The sequence below is a fragment of the Hemicordylus capensis genome, chromosome 14, assembly GCF_027244095.1.
Source record: "Hemicordylus capensis ecotype Gifberg chromosome 14, rHemCap1.1.pri, whole genome shotgun sequence".
NCBI classification, from domain to species: Eukaryota; Metazoa; Chordata; class Lepidosauria; order Squamata; family Cordylidae; genus Hemicordylus; species Hemicordylus capensis.
The window spans coordinates 5,164,853-5,188,128 of record NC_069670.1 but is presented as its reverse complement, the minus strand read 5'-3'; the positions used below and the strand labels follow the sequence as shown (position 1 = coordinate 5,188,128).

At 55.2% G+C, this 23,276-nt stretch overlaps 1 protein-coding gene and 3 long non-coding RNA genes across 10 annotated transcripts in view; 2 read left to right on the top strand and 2 right to left on the bottom strand.

The window, feature by feature from the left end:
• LOC128336993 (uncharacterized) overlaps positions 1-9,600 on the top strand; it is a 28,062-nt gene extending 18,462 nt beyond the window's left edge. Inside the window, exons 1-2 of one of the 4 annotated variants that reach the window (XR_008312142.1) lie at positions 4,626-4,911; positions 7,755-9,600. This is a non-coding gene — a long non-coding RNA (uncharacterized LOC128336993). Of the gene's footprint in view, positions 1-4,625; positions 4,912-7,751 lie in introns of those variants that run through there. The other 3 variants (XR_008312143.1, XR_008312144.1, XR_008312145.1) reach the window with 3 other exon arrangements.
• LOC128336994 (uncharacterized) lies at positions 9,577-11,271 on the bottom strand. The gene is made up of 2 exons (XR_008312146.1): positions 11,045-11,271; positions 9,577-9,718 (listed from the first exon to the last, which is right to left on the bottom strand). It is a non-coding gene; the product is annotated as an uncharacterized LOC128336994 (long non-coding RNA).
• Positions 11,272-17,734: 6,463 nt separating this feature from the next.
• On the top strand, positions 17,735-19,399 carry LOC128336995 (uncharacterized). Its single transcript, XR_008312147.1, has 2 exons — positions 17,735-17,931; positions 19,258-19,399. It is a non-coding gene; the product is annotated as an uncharacterized LOC128336995 (long non-coding RNA).
• Positions 19,376-23,276, bottom strand: part of LOC128336992 (gastrula zinc finger protein XlCGF17.1-like) — a 31,467-nt gene continuing 27,566 nt past the window's right edge. For 3 of the 4 annotated variants that reach the window (XM_053277390.1, XM_053277392.1, XM_053277393.1), the window contains one exon: positions 19,376-20,000. The gene's annotated coding sequence lies outside the window, so the exon portion shown is untranslated. The remainder of the gene's footprint in view (positions 20,001-23,276) is intronic. The other variant, XM_053277391.1, reaches the window with a different exon arrangement.

The window sequence follows — 23,276 nt, the reverse complement described above, 5'->3', positions numbered from 1 at the left end:
GTGATGTGTGTGCTCTAGCTGCACACCCTTATCTCTTTGGGCTCTGTGCCAGAGGTGTGGCGTCGTGTGTGCTCTAGCTTCACACCTTATCTCTTTGGCCTCTGTGCCGGAGTTGTGGTGACACATGTCCTCTAGATGCACACCTTATCTCTTTGGCCTATGTGTGGGAGTTTTGGCGACGCGTGTGCTCTAGCTGCAAACCCCTATGTCTTTGACCTATGTGCCAGAGGTGTGGGGACATTTGTGCTCTAGCTGCACACTTTATCTGTTTGGCCTCTTTGCCGGAGTTGTGGCGACGCGTGTGCTCTATCTGCACACCTGATCTCTTTGGCCTACGTGCCAGAGTTGTGGTGACGTGTGTGATCTAGCTGCACACCCTTATCACTTTGGTCTATGTGCCCGAGGTGTGGCGGCATGTGTGCTCTAGTTGCACACCCTTATCTCTTTGGCCTCTCTGCCGGAGTTGTGGCGACGTGTGTGCTCTAGCTGCACACCTTATATCTTTGGCCTATGTGCCAGAGGTGTGGTGACTCATGTGGTCTAGCTGCACACCTTATCTCTTTGGCCTCTGTGCCAGAGTTGTGGCGACCCGTGTGCTCTAGCTGTACACCCTTATCTCTTTGGCCTCTGTGCCAGAGTTGTGGCGACGCGTGTGCTCTGGCTGCACACCTTATCTCTTTTGCCTATGTGCTGGAGGTGTGGTGATGTGTGTGCTCTAGCTACACACCCTTATCTCTTTGGCCTATGTGCCGGAGTTGTGGTGACGTGTGTGCTCTAGCTACACAGCTTATATCTTTGGCCTACGTGCCGGACCTGTGGTGATGTGTGTGCTCTAGCTGCACACCTTATCTCTTTGGCCTCTGTGCCGGAGTTGTTGCAACGCGTGTGCTCTAGCTGCACACCCTTATCTCTTTGGCCTATGTGCCAGAGGTGTGGCGACGCGTGTGCTCTAGCTGCACACCTTATCTCTTTGGCCTCTGTGCCGGAGTTGTGGTGACTCGTGTGCTCTAGCTGCACACCTTATCTCTTTGGCCTATGTGCCAGTATTGTGGCGACGCGTGTGCTCTAGCTGCACACCTTATCTCTTTGGCCTATGTGCTGGAGGTATGGTGATGTGTGTGCTCTAGCTACACACCCTTATTGTTTGTCCTATGTGCTGGAGGTGTGGTGATGTTTGTGTTCTAGCTTCACAGCTTATCTCTTTGGCCTATGTACCGGAGTTGTCGCAACTTGTGTGCTGTAGCTGCACACCTTATCTCTTTGGCCTCTGTGCCGGAGTTGTGGCAACGCGTGTGCTCTAGCTGCACACCCTTATCTCCTTGGGCTCTGTGCCGAAGTTTTGGCGACGCATGTGCCCTAGCTGCACACCTTATCTCTTTGGCCTCTGTGCTGGAGTTGTGGCGACCCGTGTGATCTAGCTGCACACCTTATCTCTATGACCTCTGTGCCGGAGTTGTGGCAACGTGTGTGCTCTAGCTGCACACCCTTATCTCTTTGGCCTATGTGCCAGAGGTGTGGGGACATGTGTGCTCTAGCTGTACAACCTTATCTCTTTTGCCTATGTGCCGGAGTTGTGGCGACGCATGTGCTCTAGCTGCACACCTTATCTCTTTGGCCTATGTACCGGAGGTGTGGGGACATGTGTGCTCTAGCTGTACACCTTATCTCTTTGGTCTCTGTGCCAGAGTTGTGGCGACCCGTGTGCTCTAGCTGTACACCCTTATCTATTTGGCCAATGTTCCAGAGCTGTGGCAACATGTGTGCTCTAGCTGCACAGCTTATCTTTTTGGCCTATGTGCCGAAGGTGTGGCGTTGTGCGTGCTCTAGCTGCACACGTTATCTCTTTGGCCTATGTGCCGAAGTTGTGGCGACTCATGTGCCCTAGCTGAACACCTTATCTCTTTGGCCTTTGTGCTGGAGTTGTGGCGACCCGTGTGATCTAGCTGCACACCTTATCTCTATGACCTCTGTGCCGGAATTGTGGCAACGCGTGTGCTCTCGCTGCACACCTTATCTCTTTGGCCTCTTTGCCGGAGTTGTGGCGACGCTTGTGCTCTAGCTGCACACCCTTATCTCTTTGGCCTATGTGCCAGAGGTGTGGGGACATGTGTGCTCTAGCTGTACAACCTTATCTCTTTGGCCTATGTGCCAGAGTTGTGGCGACGTGTGTGCTCTAGCTGCACACCTTATCTTTTTGGCCTATGTGCCAGAGTTGTTGCGACGTGTGTGCTCTAGCTGGACACCTTATCTCTTTGGCCTCTTAGCCGGAGTAGTGGCGATGTGTGTGCTCTAGCAGCACACCCTTATTTCTTTGGCATTTGTGCCGGAGGTGTGGCGATGCGTGTGCTCTTGCTGCACAACTTATCTCTTTGGCCACTGTTCCGGAGATGTGGCGACGCGTGTGCTCTAGCACCAAACTTTATCTCTTTGGCCTCTGTGCCGGATTTGTGGCGATGTGTGTGTTCTGGCTGCACACCGTAATCTGTTTGGCCTCTGTGCCGGAGGTTTGATGACGCATGTGCTCTAGCTTCACACCTTATCTCTTTGGCCTCTGAGCCGGAGTAGTGGTGATGTCTGTGCTCTAGCTGCACACTCTTATTTCTTTGGTTTCTGTGCCGGAGTTGTGGCGACCCGTGTGCTCTAGCTGTACACCCTTATCTCTTTGTCCTATGTGCCTAAGGTGTGGCATTGTGCGTGCTCTAGCTGCACACCTTATCTCTTTGGCCTCTGTGCCAGAGTTGTGGCGACGCGTGTGCTCTAGCTACACACCCTTATCTCTTTGGCCTATGTGCCAGAGTTGTGGCGACGTATGTGCTCTAGCTGCACACCTTATCTGTTTGTCCTATGTGCTGGAGGTGTGGTGATATTTGTGCTCTAACTGCACACCTTATCTCTTTGGCCTTTGTGCCGGAGTTGTGGCGACGCGTGTGATCTAGCGGCATACCCTTATCTCTTTGGCCTATGTGCCAGAGGTGTGGCGACGTATGTGCTCTCACTGCACACCTTATCTCTTTGGCCTTTTTGCCGGAGTTGTGGCGACGTGTGTGCTCTAGCTGCACACCCTTATCTCTTTGGCCTATGTGCCAGAGGTGTGGCGTCGTGTGTGCTCTAGTTGCACAGCTTATCTATTTTGTCTATGTGCCGGAGTTGTGGTGATGTGTGTGCTCTAGCTGCACACCCTTATCTCTTTGGGCTCTGTGCCAGAGGTGTGGCTTCGTGTGTGCTCTAGCTGCACACCTTATCTCTTTGGCCTCTTTACCGGAGGTGTGGCGACACATGTTCTCTAGCTGCACACGTTATCTCTTTGGTCTATGTGCCGGAGTTGTGGCGACGCGTGTGCTCTAGCTGCACACCTTATCTCTTTGGCATATGTGCCGGAGTTGTGGCGACGTGTGTGCTCTAGCTGCACACCCTTATCTCTTTGGCCGACGTGCCAGAGGTATGGCGTTGTGCGTGCTCTAGCTGCACACCTTATGTCTTTGGCCTCTGTGCCGGTGTTGTGGCAACGTGTGTGCTCTAGCTGCACACCTTATCTCTTTGGCCTCTGTGCCGGAGTTGTGGCAACGTGTGTGCTCTAGCTGCACACCTTATCTCTTTGTCCTCTGTGCCAGAGGTGTGGCGTTGTACCTGCTCTAGCTGCACACCTTATCTCTTTTTCCTATGTGCTGGAGGTGTGGTGATGTTTGTACTCTAGCTGCACACCTTATCTCTTTGGCCTCTGTGCCGGAGTTGTGGCGACGCGTGTGCTCTAGCTGCACACCTTATCTCTTTGGCTTCTTTGCTGGAGTTGTGGCGACGCGTGTGCTCTAGCTGCACACCCTTATCTCTTTGGCCTATGTGCCAGAGCTGTGGCGACGTGTGTGCTCTAGCTGCACACCTTATCTCTTTGGCCTATGTGCCGGAAGTGTGGCGATGTGTGCGCTCTAGCTTCACAGCTTATCTCTTTGGCCTATGTGCTGGAGTTGTGGCGACGCGTGTGCTCTAGCTGCACACCTTATGTCTTTGGCCTATGTGCCGGAAGTTTGGTGACATTTGTCCTCTAGCTGCACACCTTATCTCTTTGGCCTATGTGCCGGAGGTGTGTTGACGTGTGTGGTCTAGCTGCAAACCTATCTCGTTGGCCTTTGTGCCAGAGTTGTGGCGACGTTTGTCCTCTAGCTGCACACCTTATCTCTTTGGTCTACGTGCCAGAGGTGTGGCGACGTTTTTCCTCTAGTTGCACACCTTATCTCTTTGGTCTACGTGCCGGAGGTGTGGCAACGTTTTTCCTCTAGTTGCACACCTTATCTCTTTGGCCTACGTGCCAGAGGTGTGGCGATGTTTGTCCTCTAGCTGCACACCTTATCTCTTTGGTCTATGTGCCAGAGTTGTGGCGACGTTTTTCCTCTAGCTGCACACCTTTTCTCTTTGGTGTCCGTGCCAGAGTTGTGGTGACTGTGTGCTCTAGCAGCACACCCTTATCTCTTTGGCCTAAGCCCAGCCCTCCCCCCTCCGCCGCTGCAGAGCAGCCTGGGAAGTGTAGTCTCCATGGAGTCAAAAGGCCACTCGCCTCTTGGCGGTTATAGTAGCCCCTCCTCACGGGGGCAGGGGGTCGTGCCCCCCCGGGAGGGAGGAGGGAGGGAGGTTCTGGTGCGGTGACGTGGAAACGGTGACGTGTTAAGCTCCGGTGACGTGCAAGGTGTGTCGGCAGCCGCCATGTTGAGAAGGTCTTCCTGATCCCCTGCGCCTGCGCAGATGGACCTAATGGGAGGGGGAGGCGGCCGGCGCCATTTTGGAGCGCCGCTCTTCGTTCTCCTCCTGCAGCCCGGCGGGGGTTCCCTCTTTCCGCCCGTTCCCCGTCGGCCTTCGGCGAGGCCCCGGCCCCGGCCCCGGCCCCGTGACTGGGAAGAAGAGGGGAGGCATCGGCGACGGGTAAGCTGGAGCCCACTTTTGAACTGGGAGTGGGGAGGGCGCGAGGCCGCCGCGGGGGGTTCCCGGAGGGTCCCCTCGAACTACAGCGCCCGTCATGCCCCGCTGGCCGGAAGTGAGGCCGCGGGGTGACGGGAGTTGTGGTCCCAGCCGCTGAGCCCTGCTTGGGGGGTGTTTGTGTATCTGCTGCGGGGAGCGGCGGGCTGCCCCCCAGGAAAGGCCTCAGGGTGGGCGGGCTCGTCTGCAGCAGGGCTCCTCGCCTATCCGGTGCTGCGCCCGCTGTCGCCGAACTACGACTCCCATCAGCCCCAGCCACAGTAAATGGAAGCGGGGGGTGATGGGAGTGGTAGTTGGGGGCCCCTCTGGAGGCCCCCAGGTTGGGAAGCCCCAGTCTGCGGGCTGGCTTGGAGGAGACGCCCCCCACCCCGGCCCCCTTGTTTCCAGAGCGCCCAGAGATTGTGATGGGCTGTGCTTTTGCGGTGGGACTTCTCCCCTTAGCTAAGCAGGGTCTGTTAGGTTTGCATTTGAATGGGAGACTAATAGTATGAGGACTGTAATATCTTCCCCCACTTAGGGGATGCAGTTGCTCTGGGAAGAGCATCTAGGCTCTAAGTTCCCTCCCTGGCAGCATCTCCAAGATAGGGCTGGGAGAGATTCCTGCCTGCAACTTTGGAGAAGATGCTGCCAGTCTGGGTAGACAATCCTGAGCTAGAGGGACCAGTGGTCTGACTCAGTATATGGCAGCTTCCTATGTCCTGGTGTTGGGCTGCTTGGAAGGAAGTGTTGGGGCTGCTTGGAGGGCATGAAATCTCTGGGCAGTTCACCAATGAAAACACCCCCATCAAAACCATAACTCATATAAAATAAAATAAACCCATTTAAAGTAACCTTCAGTCCAACTTGTGGAAGTTGCTCTCGTTCTGCTTGAGGGGCTGTGGGGGGCCTGGGGAAAGCTGGGAGTCGGGGCTGAAGTCCAGTGCTGGGGGAACATGGCACCATCAACATCGCCTGCCACGTGGCTTGCTGCTGAAAAACAGACTGCAAGCCTGTCTCCAGCCCCCGCTCCAAGCAGCCCCCGCCCCTCTTGGCTACCTGGGGCCCTGGTTGTTGGTGTTCCCTTTAGGTGTTGGCTGTCTGATTAGTAGGATAGGACACGGGGCGGGGGGGGGGATCCTATGGGAGTTGCTGAAGCCACTGGAAAGCTCCTCAGTGTGTGCGCAGATCCACCACCTGAAAAGAAAGAGCAACAAGCGCCACTGGAGGGAGGCTGTGCTGGGGATGGATAGGGCCAGTGGCTCTCCCTACTAAATGTCAGAGAATCGCCACTTTCAAAGGTGCCTCTTTCCCCTCATTTAGCAGGGAATGAGAAGTGCTTCAGTGTTCTTCTCTATCATGCCACAGTGAAGCCATCCCATCTCTCCTCTAGCCTGGCCCACCTCACAGGGATATTATTTATTATTTTATTTATTTAATCAAATTTGTATACATCCCCAAACTTTTGTCTTTGGGCGGTATATATTGTGTGGATAAAAAATGAAGTGTTCCTTCCGGAGCACACGGAGGCACCGAGATAATTGTGTACAATATGGCCAGACTCCTTTCCCAAAAAATAAAAATTCAGCCTTGCTTTCTTAGCCTGACTTTTGCTTCTAGGAATGAAACCAGTCAGGGAGCTTCCTTGAGGCTTGCTTCATTTCAGCAAGCCTAGCGGGTTTCGAGTCCACATCAAGGAGGAAAACAGGGCCGGGCTGGTTTGCAGATATTCCATATTGACAAAAGTACTGAGGCTTTGAAGAAGTCTGGGCGAGAGAAGTTGGATCCTGCCATGAAATCCACAGAAGGGGGCTTCAGGGTCAGTCTTGGACTCACCCAGCCTAACCATCCGGGGGGGGGGGCTTCAATACTCCTCCCTCCCATGGCCACTTCTCCCAGCAAAGGAGACATCCCGGTGTGTGATATATGCAAAGTACAGACATCAAAACCAGGGGAGTTTCCCAATGGGCCCCCCAGTAAAGGAGATGGAATCCTGATTGTGACCCCACCCGCTTCCCCAACCCACTGAGCTGGGTGTATTTATTTATTGTTCAGTTTACATACTGCTTTTTGATAAAGTAATTTCAAAGCGCCTCTGAGTACCAGTTGCAGGGGAGTAATGGCAGGAGAGAGGGCACGCCCTCAACTCCTGTCTGTGGCTTCCAGTGGCATCTGGTGGGCCACTGTGCGAAACAGGACGCTGGAGTAGATGGGCATTCTTGGGCCTGATCTTGGGCTGTTCTTATGTTCTTAAAGTGGTTTGCAATCTAATCAAAACATTGCACAATTAAAATACAAGAATACAGATCATATAGATAGAAAAAGAATATAAATAACATTTAATGATCCATTAAAAAACAATAATACATAAAACACAAAGTAGCAGTAGTCAAACAATACTTTTCATTCAAAAGCCCAGGTGAAGAGCCCAGTTACTCTTTTCCTAAAAACTGTCAAGGAGGAGCGGACGCCAGCCGGGAAAGCTCTCCAAAGCCTGGGGGCCATGACTGAGAAGGCCCCGTCCCATGTACTCGGCAACCGAATCTCTCTCACTGTTGGCACGCGGAGCAGAGCCCCCTCCGCTGATCTTGTCAGGGGGGCAGAAACCCTTGGGAGCAGGCCAGGTTGCTGCTGGCTTGAGACCTTAGAGGGACACAGCAAGGGCTCTGCCTGCCGTCTCTCCCCAGGACTCAGTCACCCAGAGCAGGGCGGCTTCGTGGTTCTTCTGTGATCAGAGGAGTCCCTCTGTGCTGCCCTTTGAGAAGGGAACGCCTTTCTTATCTCAGGCTCTGACTCTCTCTTTGTTTCAGCAGGTGAGGGCTAGGAGAGTAGGCCCCATCCACGACTGTTCAGAGGGATCAGACGGAAAAAGAGGGAACAACAGAAGGAAAACCTTAAGCAGTGGAGAAGAACAAGAAGGGACCTTCTGCTTCCCAGCAGGGTGGCATCTGTAAAACAATAATCTCAAAAATAACAGGAGAAAGAAGTCCCTGCCCTGAGTACAGCAAAATCTTCCGTTCGGAACCAAGCTTTCAATCACAGTGGGAAATGAACACAAGGGGGAAACCCCATAAATGCCTGGAGTGTGGAAAGAGCTTCAGTGTGAGTTCCCACCTCACTTCACATCTAAGAACCCACACTGGAGAGAGACCATATAACTGCCTGGAGTGTGGAAAGAGCTTCAGCACGAGTGGAAATCTTAAAATCAGCATCAAAGAACCCGCACTGTGTAGAAACCATATATGTGTTCGGAGGATGGAAAGAGCTCCAGCCACAACGGGAATCCTACTAAACCTCAAAGTACCCACAGTGGAAATAGTGACGGAATGGGGATTTCTGTTTTAGAATTTCAATTGGAAGTAAAGGAACCATTTGCAGTTTGAAGGATTTCAATTAGCCATTTTATTTTATAATGGCCATATACGGTAAGCCCACTTCCAAAGGTGCCTCTTCTTGGCCCAGTTAGCAGGGATGGTTCCACCAAAGGGCACCACCAGAGGGCCTGAAGATGGTTCCCTGCCCCAAAGGGGCTTACAGTCTTGAAAGAGGCTGGGGGAAGGGGGGGCAGCATCCCCAGCGCCCTCCACGTGGCTTCTTGTTGCTGAAACCAAGAGCAGGCCTGGCTGCAGCCCGCCCGCCCCCCCAGGCTCCCTGCCTGGCTCCTTCTGACTAGTAGGGCAGGACAGGGGGGCTACTATGGCGGAAGCCACTGGAGAGCTGGTCAGCCTGTGTGCAAATTATTTCCACCACCTGAAAAGAAAGAGCCATTGGAGGGAGGCTGTGCTGGGGACGGATAGGGCCAGTGGCTCTCCCCCTACTAAATGTCAGAGAATCACCACTTTCAAAGGTGCCTCTTTCCCCTCATTTAGCAGGGAATGAGAAGTGCTTCAGTGTTCTTCTCTATCATGCCACAGTGAAGCCATCCCATCTCTCCCCTAGCCTGGCCCACCTCACAGGGAGATTGTGAGGATAAAAAAATGAGATATCTCTTCCTAAGCATAGGAAGGTACCTGTATAATTGTGCATGATATGTTAAAACCAGCACAGTCTCCTTTCCCCCCAAAGGGAAAACACATCAAGGAAGAAATGGTTCACACGGATGGTTCAGAAATTTGTTCAGACGGAAAAAGAGAAGAACAGAGAAGCAAAACCTGCAGCAAAAGAGAAGAACAAGGAGAGACCTTCTGCTTCCCAGTTGGGTGACATCTATAAAACCAGAATCCAAAAAACAAGAGGGAAAGAAGTCCCTGCCCTGCAAGCAGGAAAAACTTCAGTTCTGAACCAAGCTTTCAGCCTCAGTGCAAAATGGACACAGGGAAGCAACCATATAAATGCTTGGAGTGTGGTTTAGTGGGAGTGACTACCTCAATTTACATCAAATGACTCACGCTGGAGAGAAACCTTTTAAATGCTTGGAGTGTGGAAAGAGCTTCAGCAGGAGTGGAAATCTTAATTGGCATCAAAGAACCCACACTGTGTAGAAACCATATACGTGCTCAGAGAGTGGAAAGAGCTTCAGCCAGAACGGGAATCCTACTAAACCTCAAAGTACCCACAGTGGAAATGGTGAAGAAATGGGGATTTCTGTTTTAGAATTTCAATTGGAAGTAAAGGAACCATTTGCAATTTGAAGGATTTCAATTAAAACATTAGCCATTTTATTGTCTAATGGCCATATATGGTAAGCTTGAATCACAGTACATTTGAATCTGAAAGGATCTTCTGCTTTCTGGGGGCATCATGTTGTTTTAGATGTATCCTTGAGTGTTTAAAATCCCTTGAGAGCAATAAAAGTGAAAAGGATTAATTCAGTATTTGTGCTTTTAAAAATCCCAACCTCCTTTGAACATATCCCAAGCATATTTCCCCTAGTACTTTTTCTGCTCTCAAAAGGAGTGTGTGCAGCTCATTTCAGTGGCAGGATTGTGTATGTAAAACGAGGTATCTGTCAGTCAGCAGGTCACCTGCCTTTATTTCACACGAGGACAAGCAACAACAACAAACTTGGTTAGCAGCCCCATAACAAATTGTTCTCTACCCAGCTCACAGCAATGTTAAAGAGACATCAAACATGACAACACAAATAAGAGATACATTTTAAATCTGCTGCCCCCCTGCCCCCATTTTAAAAGTTTGAAAGGCCTTGCCTTGGCTTCTAAAGGAACCAAGTTTGTTCTCGCTTGTTGTTTGTGGCATTGCACGACACCACGACTGATCAGGTGGCGCAGGTCTGTTCAGGCATCGGCCTCTGGTTCCAGTCTCCCAACTGGGGGGAGCTGCAGCCAGATGGAGTCAGCCTTTACTCTGGGCACGGTGGTATGTGGACCGCGGGATTTTCTCTCTCCCTCCCTCCCTCCTCGTCCTCTCAGCCTCTAGACCAGGGCTGCTCAACTTTGGTCCTCAGGCTGTTGGACTACAATTCCCATCATCCCTGAGTGCTGGGCACTGTGCTTGGGGAGGATGGGAGCTGTAGTCCGGCAACCACTGGAGGGTCCAAGCTGGGCACCCCTGCACGAGTCTGTGAGAGCCTCCCCCCCACCCCACTTCTTGGGTGTCTGGGCTGTGCCTTCCTTCCCTGCACCCCTGCAAGAGGATCACAGTTGCCAACTCCCACCTTTGCACTGTGCTTCTGCTTCCTCAGTGTCCCGCTTTGCTGCAAGAGCCTCTTCTCTGCTGCTCCTCTGGGGTGCCCTGAGCTTGGCCTGGGACTCAGAGGAGCCTCCCGGGGGCAGTCCAGGGTCCCTCAGCAGCACAGGATGCTCTTCAAATGCCCCCCTCCTGCCCCCCAAGCACCAGAGGCTTCCCCAGGGAAGGGCCCAGGCACTCCCGCTGGGAGCTAGGAGGGAGCCCCTCCGTGCCTGCTGGCTCCCTTCCCCCCTCTCTTCCTGGGGGGCCCGAGGGGGGTGTGTGTGCTGCAGGGGGGGGCTTCCTTCCTTCCTTCCTTCCTCCCCCCATATAATATGTCTGGCTGCGGGGGGGCGGGGCTGCTGCGTGGAAGCAGCGTCTCTATCATCCTCCTGCAGGGCCAGAGCGTCGCCCCCTCCCCCCTCCTCCGAGGGAGCGGCCAGAGCAGAATCCAACAGGAGAGGCGAGTCTACCATACCCAGGACCGGACCCGCGAACGGCAGCTGCACGAGCCTCCTCCGGGGCAGCCTCCCGGCTTCTCTCCGCAGAGATCGACGCTCCTCTCGGATTCACGCGGGTCCTGGCGGGGAAGGCGGGGGCGCCCCAGGCAGCAGGGCCAGCGCGGAGTCCCCTCTCCAGTCCGCGCGCCAAGCGCCTCCGCCTCCTAATGAGCGCTCCGCCCTCAGCCCCACCCCTCTGCGGCGCTCCCGGGATTGGCCAGCGCGGCGGGGGCGGGGCGGGCGCCGATTGGCCAGCAGCCTGCCGGAAGGGGCGTGCCCGGGCGAGGCTTCTGCCATAAATCTCGAGGGCGCTTCGGAGGAGGACGTGGCGGCGGCAGCTCCAGCAAGAGACCGAGGAGGCGGCGAAGCAGCAGATGACAGCCCCGGCAGGCAGCCCGGACCCCGCGGCGGCGGAGCGGAGCAGACCCGGAGCAGCTCCGACATTCTCCCGGGGAGGAGAAGAGAGGAGTCCCGCTGCTGGGTGGGTGGGTGGCTGGATGGGTGCCTGGAACTCCCCGCCACTGCGGAGAAGATCGTGATGGAAATAAAGATACTCCCCCCCCCCGCCTGTCTCTTTCTTCCTCGGAGGGGTGTGTGTGTGTGGGGAAGGGGGCTCTCTAGGGAAGGGGGCTACAAGTGCCCCTCTGTACAGACCTCGCTCTGTCTGTGTTTGTGGAGGGGGTCTCTAGGGAGGGGTGCCCAGGAGAGCCCCTCTCTAGAGATCTCTCTTTCTTTGAGTGTGTGTCGATAGTGGAGATCTCTAGAGAGGGGCGCCCAGGAGAGCCCCTTTCTAGAGATCTCTTTGTGTGTGTGTGTGTGTGTGTGTGTAGATAGTGGGGCTCTCTAGAGAGGGGTGCCCAGGAGAGCTCTCCTGGGTGCACCTCTCTAGAGACCTCTGTGTATGTGTGTACCAAGCAGGGGTCTCTGGAGAAGGACACCCAGGAGAGCCCCTCTCTAGAGACTTCTGTGTGCGTTTGTGTGTATAGCTAGTGGGGGTCTCTAGGAAGGGGTGCTAAGAAGACCCCCTCTCTAGAGATGTGTGTGTGTGTGTATAGATGGTGGGGGTCTCTAGGGAGGGGTGCCCTGGAGAGCCCCTCTCTAGAGACGTGTGTGTGTGTGTGTGTGTGTGTGTGTAGATAGCGGGGGTCTCTAGAGAAGGGTGCCCAGGACAGCCCCTCTCTAGAGACCTCACTGCTTTTCTGGTGGGGGGTCTCTAGGGAGGGGCGCCAAGGAGTGCCCATCTCTAGAGACTTCTTTGTGTGTGTGTGTGTATAGCTAGTGGGGGTCTCTAGGGAGGGGTGCCCAGGAGAGCCGCTCTCTAGAGACTTCTGTGTGGGTGTGTAGATAGCGGGGGTCTCTAGAGAGGGGCGCCCAGGAGAGCTCTCCTGGGTGCCCCTCTCTAGAGACCTATGTGTATGTGTGTACCAAGCAGGGATCTCTGGAGAAGGGCACCCAGGAGAGCCCCTCTCTAGAGACCTCTGTGTGCGTTTGTGTGTATAGCTAGTGTGGGTCTCTAGAGTGGGGTGCTAAGGAGACCCCCTCTCTAGAGACTTCATTGTGTGTGGGGGGGTGGGGGTGTAGATAGTGGGTGGTCGCTAGGGAGGGGTGCCCAGGAGAGCCCCTCTCTAGAGACTTCTTTATGTGTGTGTATAGATAGTGGGGGTCTCTAGGGAGGGGTGCTAAGAAGACCCCCTTTCTAGAGATGTGTGTGTGTGTGTATAGATGGTGGGGGTCTCTAGGGAGGGGTGCCCTGGAGAGCCCCTCTCTAGAGACTGTGTGTGTGTGTGTGTGTAGATAGCGGGGGTCTCTAGAGAAGGGCGCCCAGGACAGCCCCTCTCTAGAGACCTCGCTGCTTTTCTGGAGGGGGGTCTCTAGGGAGGGGTGCTAAGGAGAGCCCCTCTCTAGAGACTTCTCTGAGTGCGTGTGTGTGTGTGTGTGTGTGTGTGTGTAGATAGTGGGGGTTTCTAGAGAGGGGCGCCCAGGAGAGCCCCTCTGTAGAGACTTTTTTGTGAGTGTGTGTGTAGATAGTGGGGGTCTCTAGGGAGGGGTGCTAAGGAGACCCCCTCTCTAGAGACGTGTGTGTGTGTGTGTGTTTGTAGATAGTGGGGGTCTCTAGAGAAGGGCGCCCAAGAGAGCCCCTCTCTAGAGACGTGTGTGTGTGTGTAGATAGCGGGGGTCTCTAGGGAGGGGCACCCTGGCCCTCTTTAGAGACCCCTTTCTGTTTGTATGTTGAGGGGAGTTTCTAGGGTGGGGGGTTCTTGGTGGGGGTGTTCTCTAGGGAGGGGTGCCTGGAGCGCCCCTCTCTAGAGACCTCCGTCTCGGTCGGGGGTTCTCTGAGGAGGGGTGCCTGGAGCGCCCCTCTCCAGAGACCTCCGTCTCGGTGGGGGGTTCTCTAGGGAGGGGTGCCTGGAGCGCCCCTCTCCAGAGACCTCCCTCTCGGTGGGGGGTTCTCTAGGGAGGGGTGCCTGGAGCGCCCCTCTCCAGAGACCTCCCTCTCGGTGGGGGGTTCTCTAGGGAGGGGTGCCTGGAGCGCCCCTCTCCAGAGACCTCCCTCTCGGTGGGGGGTTCTCTAGGGAGGGGTGCCTGGAGCGCCCCTCTCCAGAGACCTCCGTCTCGATGGGGGGTTCTCTAGGGAGGGGCGCCCGGAGCACCTCTCTCTAGAGACCTCCCTCTCGGTGGGGGGGTTCTCTAGGGAGGAGCACCCCGAGTGCCCCTCTCTAGAGACCTCCCTCCCAGGGATGGGGGTCTCTAGGGAGGGGCGCCCCGAGTGTCTCTCTCTAGAGACCTCCCTCCCGGGGATGGGGGATGGGGGTTTCTAGGGAGGGGTGCCTTGGAGTGCCCTTCTCTAGAGACCTCCCTCCCCCCACCCCAGGAGGGAGGTGTCTAGAGAGGGATGCTCGGGGCGCCCCTCCCTAGAGACCCCCATCCCTGGGAGGGAGGTCTCTAGAGAGGGGCTCTCGGGATGCTCCTCCCTAGAGAACCCCCCCACGGAGAGGGAGGTCTCTAGAGAGGGGCGCTCCAGGCACTCCTCCCTAGAGAACCCCCCACCGAGAGGGAGGTCTCTAGAGAGGGGGGCTCTGGGTACCCCTCCCTAGAGAATCCCCCACCGAGAGGGAGGTCTCTAGAGAGGGGGGCTCTGGGTACCCCTCCCTAGAGAATCCCCCACCGAGAAGGAGGTCTCTAGAGAGGGGCACCTCAGAGCACCCCTCTCTAGAGACCTCCCTCCGGATGAGGTGGGGGACTCTAGGGATCTCAGGCTTTTATAGGATTGTATTTGCCGCTGTTGCTTTGTATTTAGTTTAGTATTTAGGTGTATTAACATAACACTAGTCTTGCGGTTTATCTGCATTTTGACTTTAGCAGTTTTCTTTCTGTGAACTTTCATAAAGGTAAAAAACCTAAAAATCCAGTGGGTGCTGTAAGCACACTACCCAGGGATGTGGAAATGGCACAGAGGCAAGGATTTTACTTCAACATGGTCATTACTCACTTTTTGCTGGAAATGTGCCCCTCTCTCTAGAGGCCCCACCTCCCAGGGAGCCTCCCTCTCGGTGGGGGGTTCTCTAGGGAGGGGTACCCAGAGCCCCCCTCTCTAGAGACCTCCCTCTCGGTGGAGGGTTCTCTAGGGAGGGGTACCCAGAGCCCCCCTCTCTAGAGACCTCCCTCTCGGGGGAGGGTTCTCTAGGGAGGGGTACCCAGAGCCCCCCTCTCTAGAGACCTCCCTCTCGGGGGAGGGTTCTCTAGGGAGGGGTACCCAGAGCCCCCCTCTCTAGAGACCTCCCTCTCGGGGGAGGGTTCTCTAGGGAGGGGTACCCAGAGCCCCCCTCTCTAGAGACCTCCCTCTCGGTGGGGGGTTCTCTAGGGAGGGGTACCCAGAGCCCCCCTCTCTAGAGACCTCCCTCTTGGTGGGGGGTTCTCTAGGGAGGGGTGCCCCGAGTGCCACTCTCTAGAGACCTCCCTCCCAGGGATGGGGGTCTCTAGGGAGGGGTGCCCTGAGAGTCCCTCTCTAGAGACCTCCCTCCTGGGGTGGGGAAGTGAGGTCTCTAGAGAAGGGGACTCCAAGGTACCCCTTCCTAGAGACCCCCCATCCCTGGTCCCCGGGAGGGAGGTCTTTAGAGAGGGGCGCTCCAGGCACCCCTCCCTAGAGACCACCGTGCCTGGGAGGGAGGTCTCTAGAGAGGGGCGCTCGGGGGCCCCTCCCTAGAGAACCCCCCACCGAGACGGAGGTCTCTGGAGAGGGGCGCTCCAGGCACCCCTCCCTAGAGAACCGCCCACCAAGACGGAGGTCTCTAGAGAGGGGCGCTCCAGGCACCCCTCCCTAGACAACCCCCCACCGAGACGGAGGTCTCTAGAGAGGGGCGCTCCAGGCACCCCTCCCTAGTGAACCCCCCACCGAGACGGAGGTCTCTAAAGAGGGGCGCTCGGGGGCCCCTCCCTAGAGAACCCCCCACCGAGACGGAGGTCTCTAGAGAGGGGCGCTCCAGGCACCCCTCCGTAGTGAACCCCCCACCGAGACGGAGGTCTCTAGAGAGGGGCGCTCCAGGCACCCCTCCCTAGACAACCCCCCACCGAGACGGAGGTCTCTAGAGAGGGGCGCTCCAGGCACCCCTCCCTAGACAACCCCCCACCAAGAGGGAGGTCTCTAGAGAGGGGCGCTCGAGGCACCCCTCCCTAGAGAACCCCCACCGAAAGGGAGGTCTCTAGAGAGGGGCGCTCCAGGCACCCCTCAGAGAACCCCCCACTGAGAGGGAGGTCTCTAGAGACGGGCACTTGGGGTGCCCCTCTCTAGACACCCCCCTCAACATACAAACAGAAAGGGGTCTCTAAAGAGGGCCAGTGCGCCCCCTCCCTAGAGACCCCCGCTATACACACACACACAGAGGTCTCTAGAGAGGGGCTCTCCTGGGCACCCCTCCCTAGAGACCCCCGCTATCTATACACACACTCACAAAAAAGTCTCTAGAGAGGGGCTCTCCTGGGCACCCCTCCCTAGAGACCCCCCTATCTACACACACACACACACACACGAGTCTCTAGAGAGGGGCTCTCCTTGGCGCCCCACCCTAGAGACCCACCTCCAGAAAAGCAGTGTGGTCTCTAGAGAGGGGATCTCCTGGGCACCCCTCTCTAGAGACCCCTGCTATCTACACACACACAGAGAGAGATCTCTAGAGAGGGGCTCTCTTGGGCGCCCCTCCCTAGAGACCCCCTCCACAAACACAGACAGGTCTCTAGAGAGGGGCACTCTTAGCCGCTCTCCTGGACGCCCCTCTCTAGAGACCCCCACTATCTACACACACACATGCACACACACAGAGGAGTCTCTAGAAAGGAGCTCCTCTGGGCATCCCTCCCTAGAGACCCCCACTATCTACACACACACACACGTCTCTAGAGAGGGGCACCCAGGAGAACTCTCCTGGGCGCCCCACTAGAGACCCCTGCTATCTACACACACACACACACACACACCCCTACCTATAGAGAGGGGCTCTGCTGGGCACCCTTCTCCAGAGACCCCTGCTTGGTACACACATACACATAGGTCTCCAGAGAGGGGCACCCAGGAGAGCTCTCCTGGGCACCCCTCTCTAGCGATCCCTGCTATCTACACACCCACACACAAAGAAGTCTCTAGAGAGGGGCTCTCCTGGGCACCCCTCTCTAGAGACCCCCCACTATCTACACACACACATGCACACACACAGAGGAGTCTCTAGAAAGGAGCTCCTCTGGGCATCCCTCCCTAGAGACCCCCACTATCTACACACACACACGTCTCTAGAGAGGGGCACCCAGGAGAACTCTCCTGGGCGCCCCACTAGAGACCCCTGCTATCTACACACACACACACACACACCCCTACCTATAGAGAGGGGCTCTGCTGGGCACCCTTCTCCAGAGACCCCTGCTTGGTACACACATACACATAGGTCTCCAGAGAGGGGCACCCAGGAGAGCTCTCCTGGGCACGCCTCTCTAGCGATCCCTGCTATCTACACACCCACACACAAAGAAGTCTCTAGAGAGGGGCTCTCCTGGGCACCCCTCTCTAGAGACCCCCCACTATCTACACACACGCACTCAGAGAAGTCTCTAGAGAGGGGCTCTCCTGGGCACCCCTCCCTAGAGACCCCAACTATCTATAGACACACACAAACACACAGAGGTCTCTAGAGAGGGGCTCTCCTAGCCGCCCTTCCCTAGAGAACCCCCCTCAAAACACACACACACACACACACACACACTCACTCCACCGAGGAAGAAAGAGACAGGCGGGGGGGGGGGAGTATCTTTATTTCCATCACGATCTTCTCCGCAGTGGCGGGGAGTTCCAGGCACCCATCCAGCCACCCACCCACCCAGCAGCGGGACTCCTCTCTTCTCCTCCCCGGGAGAATGTCGGAGCTGCTCCGGGTCTGCTCCGCTCCACCGCGGCGGGGTCCGGGCTGCCTGCCGGGGCTGTCATCTGCTGCTTCGCCGCCTCCTCGGTCTCTTGCTGGAGCTGCCGCCGCCACGTCCTCCTCTGAAGCGCCCTCGAGATTTATGGCAGGAGCCCCGCCCGGGCACGCCCCTTCCGGCAGGCTGCTGGCCAATCGGCGCCCGCCCCGCCCCCGCCGCGCTGGCCAATCCCGGGAGCGCCGCAGAGGGGTGGGGCTGAGGGCGGAGCGCTCATTAGGAGGCGGAGGCGCTTGGCGCGCGGACTGGAGAGGGGACTCCGCGCTGGCCCTGCTGCCTGGGGCGCCCCCGCCTTCCCCGCCAGGACCCGCGTGAATCCGAGAGGAGCGTCGATCTCTGCGGAGAGAAGCCGGGAGGCTGCCCCGGAGGAGGCTCGTGCAGCTGCCGTTCGCGGGTCCGGTCCTGGGTATGGTAGACTCGCCTCTCCTGTTGGATTCTGCTCTGGCCGCTCCCTCGGAGGAGGGGGGAGGGGGCGACGCTCTGGCCCTGCAGGAGGATGATAGAGACGCTGCTTCCACGCAGCAGCCCCGCCCCCCCGCAGCCAGACATATTATATGGGGGGAGGAAGGAAGGAAGGAAGGAAGCCCCCCCCTGCAGCACACACACCCCCCTCGGGCCCCCCAGGAAGAGAGGGGGGAAGGGAGCCAGCAGGCACGGAGGGGCTCCCTCCTAGCTCCCAGCGGGAGTGCCTGGGCCCTTCCCTGGGGAAGCCTCTGGTGCTTGGGGGGCAGGAGGGGGGCATTTGAAGAGCATCCTGTGCTGCTGAGGGACCCTGGACTGCCCCCGGGAGGCTCCTCTGAGTCCCAGGCCAAGCTCAGGGCACCCCAGAGGAGCAGCAGAGAAGAGGCTCTTGCAGCAAAGCGGGACACTGAGGAAGCAGAAGCACAGTGCAAAGGTGGGAGTTGGCAACTGTGATCCTCTTGCAGGGGTGCAGGGAAGGAAGGCACAGCCCAGACACCCAAGAAGTGGGGTGGGGGGGAGGCTCTCACAGACTCGTGCAGGGGTGCCCAGCTTGGACCCTCCAGTGGTTGCCGGACTACAGCTCCCATCCTCCCCAAGCACAGTGCCCAGCACTCAGGGATGATGGGAATTGTAGTCCAACAGCCTGAGGACCAAAGTTGAGCAGCCCTGGTCTAGAGGCTGAGAGGACGAGGAGGGAGGGAGGGAGAGAGAAAATCCCGCGGTCCACATACCACCGTGCCCAGAGTAAAGGCTGACTCCATCTGGCTGCAGCTCCCCCCAGTTGGGAGACTGGAACCAGAGGCCGATGCCTGAACAGACCTGCGCCACCTGATCAGTCGTGGTGTCGTGCAATGCCACAAACAACAAGCGAGAACAAACTTGGTTCCTTTAGAAGCCAAGGCAAGGCCTTTCAAACTTTTAAAATGGGGGCAGGGGGGCAGCAGATTTAAAATGTATCTCTTATTTGTGTTGTCATGTTTGATGTCTCTTTAACATTGCTGTGAGCTGGGTAGAGAACAATTTGTTATGGGGCTGCTAACCAAGTTTGTTGTTGTTGCTTGTCCTCGTGTGAAATAAAGGCAGGTGACCTGCTGACTGACAGATACCTCGTTTTACATACACAATCCTGCCACTGAAATGAGCTGCACACACTCCTTTTGAGAGCAGAAAAAGTACTAGGGGAAATATGCTTGGGATATGTTCAAAGGAGGTTGGGATTTTTAAAAGCACAAATACTGAATTAATCCTTTTCACTTTTATTGCTCTCAAGGGATTTTAAACACTCAAGGATACATCTAAAACAACATGATGCCCCCAGAAAGCAGAAGATCCTTTCAGATTCAAATGTACTGTGATTCAAGCTTACCATATATGGCCATTAGACAATAAAATGGCTAATGTTTTAATTGAAATCCTTCAAATTGCAAATGGTTCCTTTACTTCCAATTGAAATTCTAAAACAGAAATCCCCATTTCTTCACCATTTCCACTGTGGGTACTTTGAGGTTTAGTAGGATTCCCGTTCTGGCTGAAGCTCTTTCCACTCTCTGAGCACGTATATGGTTTCTACACAGTGTGGGTTCTTTGATGCCAATTAAGATTTCCACTCCTGCTGAAGCTCTTTCCACACTCCAAGCATTTAAAAGGTTTCTCTCCAGCGTGAGTCATTTGATGTAAATTGAGGTAGTCACTCCCACTAAACCACACTCCAAGCATTTATATGGTTGCTTCCCTGTGTCCATTTTGCACTGAGGCTGAAAGCTTGGTTCAGAACTGAAGTTTTTCCTGCTTGCAGGGCAGGGACTTCTTTCCCTCTTGTTTTTTGGATTCTGGTTTTATAGATGTCACCCAACTGGGAAGCAGAAGGTCTCTCCTTGTTCTTCTCTTTTGCTGCAGGTTTTGCTTCTCTGTTCTTCTCTTTTTCCGTCTGAACAAACTTTGCGCGGTGGGTCTTTCGTCCTCTTCACTCTCCCACCCATTATTTGCTGGAATGGAGAGAAATCTGGTCAGAGCCTGAAATAAGAGAGAAATCCCCTTCTCAGTCACTGTTCCCTCTAACAGGGATTTCCAGGTGTTGTTCACAACAACTCCCAGCATCCCCAAGTGCAGTGCCCTTTGGCTGGGGATCATGGGAGTTGTAGTCAACAACCCCAGGGACTCCCTGTCAGCGGGAACACTCTTCTCAATGGCCAGCCCCCAAGGACTGCTCTGATCGTGGAAGAACCACCAAGCGGACCTGCTCTGGCTGACTAAGTCCTGGAGGGAGGGAGGTGGGTCTGCAGTCAGGATTCCATCTCATTTCCTGGGTGTTTTTGTCAGTATGGAATATCTGCAAACCAGCCAGGCCCTGTTTTCTTCCTTGATGTGTTTTCCCTTTGGGGGAAAAGGAGTCTGTGCTGGTTTTCACATATCATGCACAATTCTATAGGTGCCTCCCTATGCTCAGGAAGGGATATCTCCTTTTTTATCCTCACAATATCTCTGTGAGGTGGGCCAGGCTAGGGGAGAGATGGGATGGCTTCACTGTGGCATGATAGAGAAGAACACTGAAGCACTTCTCATTCCCTGCTAAATGAGGGGAAAGAGGCACCTTCGAAAGTGGTGATTCTCTGACATTTAGTAGGGGGAGAGCCACTGGCCCTATCCGTCCCCAGCACAGCCTCCCTCCAGTGGCTCTTACTGCTCTTTCTTTTCAGGTGGTGGAAATAATTTGCACACAGGCTGACCAGCTCTCCAGTGGCATAAATCGAATGTGGGGGCTGCCTTATCCGGAGTCCAACCCTTGGTCCCTCCAGTGTCTACCCCCAGGTGGGCGAGCATCTGCTTTGCAGAAGAAGGTTCCAGGTTCGATCCCTGGCATCTCCAGGTGGGGCTGGGAAAGACTGCTACGGGATGCCCCGAAGAAATGCTGCCAGTCAGAGTTGCTGCTTTGGTCCTTAAGCTGTTGGACTACACCTCTCATCATCCCTAGCCTCAATGGCCAAGAGTCAGGGATGATGGACACTGTAGTTTAACAGCTGGAGGGCCAAAGTTGTGCAGCGCTGGTCTACTACACTGACCGGCAGCAGTTCTTCGGGACACCTAGTAGCCATCTTTCCCAGCCCCACCTGGAGAGGCCAGGGATCTCTCTCCACTCACACAAACCTTTGCACCGAATGCTTGACAGAATAAAGCAGTGTCAGTCTTAAGGGAATCAAGCGGCTTCTTCAGCCACAGATCTCTTCCACGACAGGTGACCGATACCCAGCACCATCTGAGGCACGTTTACGAAGAAGGAGAGGCCACTGACTTCAACAGCGTTTTCTCCCCAGCAAGCATGCACAGGATTGCAGCTCAGGGTATTTGCCACCTGTGAACTACACAAGGGCTGCACTGATCTCTAGAGAGCAGCAATCGTATTATACAACTTAGTCTTTTTGAGAGCATTCAAAAGTGTTTCAACACACAATCCTGTTGCAGCCCTTACAACAACCCTGTAAGGTAGGCCAGTATAGTTAGCTAATGCAGATTGGTGGGGGGGGGGAAGAGTTCTTGGTAGAGGCTAGTTTTGAGCCAGAAACGTATTAATTCATAGCTCAGTCTCGTAACCACTCTGCTACACCAGTGTGGTCAGGCTGTGGAAGGGAGAACCGACTGAGGGACAGACAGACTGCATACTACAGCAAAACAGAAAGTGAAGCAAAGCAGACATGAGGAATCTGTGCAACTCACCAGCACCCCAATAGGCCCACATTCAGCTGTGTGTATATTCCCCCCAAATCACACGCCACAGCTGAAGGCAGAAACCACGCTCCAAAATCCCAAAGTCTCTAACTGGTTCAGCCTGTGGGGACTTGGCAGTAAAACTCAAGATTGCACATTGACTGACTCTGCAGTGGGAAGTAAGGAAAAGGCAAAGTGTGCTGTCAAGTCGATTTCAACTCCTGGCTCCCACAGAGCCCTGTGGTTCTCTTTGAATGCAGGAGGGGTTGACCATGGCCTCCTCCCGCGCAGCCTGAGCTTATTCCCTTCCTATATCACTGCTGCCCGATATAGTACCAGCGGGATTCAAACGGGCAACCTTCTGCTTGTCAGTCAAGCATTTCCCTGCTGCACCACTTAATCATAAATAGATCATGAGTTGGCTACATTTGCATCTCTTGTAGGCACATGTGATGAACACAACTGGTACAAGATTCGCACTTATTCAGACTCCTTCGCTTACACTGTGTGGAGACAGACTGAATCCCAGCACCCTCTCAACATCCCACCGCCCAGAGACGTCCATTTGGGGCGTTACAGAAATAATACAAACACAAATACGACAAATATTTAGAAACCACTTTTCAACAAGAGTTCCCAAAGCAGTTCCTCTATCAAATCAACAAATAAGCTCCTCAAAACAAACGACCAACAATGATCTAAATAACAATGCACACATTTGAAACGTGATGTGGGCGCGGGAGGGGGGAGAAGGAATCAGACGGACAGAGAAGGGGGGCACGAGCGAGGCCACAGAAGCAGCCAGCCCCCCGCCACCCGATGGAGTTGGAGCCCCCTGGTAGCAAGCAAGGCTAGGGCGTAGCCGCGCCGACCAAGAGAAGCAGGAGCCGATCTCTGTTGCGTTTCTCTCCCTCTCTCGCACAGAAACAAGGCTAAACAGGTCTGCGGAAAAGAGGCCATCCGAAAGAGACTGTTTGTAGGAGCCAATGGATGCTGGTGTGTGGCGCACTCCAAGATTTCCACCGAATCGGGGGCGTCACCATCAGAGGGTAAAGGGAGGCAGTTGTCTGGGGGCCCACGGCCTTGGCCCCCCCCCGAGGCAAGCCACATGACTGACTCCCCCAGCCACGGACCTGCCCGGGCTTCCTCCAGTGGTATTCACCCTCCGAAACTGATGTGAGTGTTAAGACCTGGAGCTGCCAGAACAGCAGGTCTTTCTCTAGGACCATGAAATGACTTGCATCGTCCACAATTGACAAAACCCTGTTAAAAAATAATTTAGGGTGATGTTCTATTGTGGCACATAGGTTTACATATTTTACTCTGCTTTTTGTTACCACTATCCAGCCTCATTTAAGAATTCTTTACATCACGAGCTGAGCTTCAGTGAGGGGGGGGCATTTTAAAATCTTGTCTCTGGGCCCCCCACTCCAACCTTGCTACGCCCCCGCTGATGGGAGTTGTAGTCCTGCAACATCTGGCGGGTTGCAAGCTGGGACCCATTGCTCCAGATGGCATCTCTATCACCAGCTGTCTTTCCAAGAAAACTAACTTCCAAGGGCATGTCCAGATCAGCCTAGGCACCCA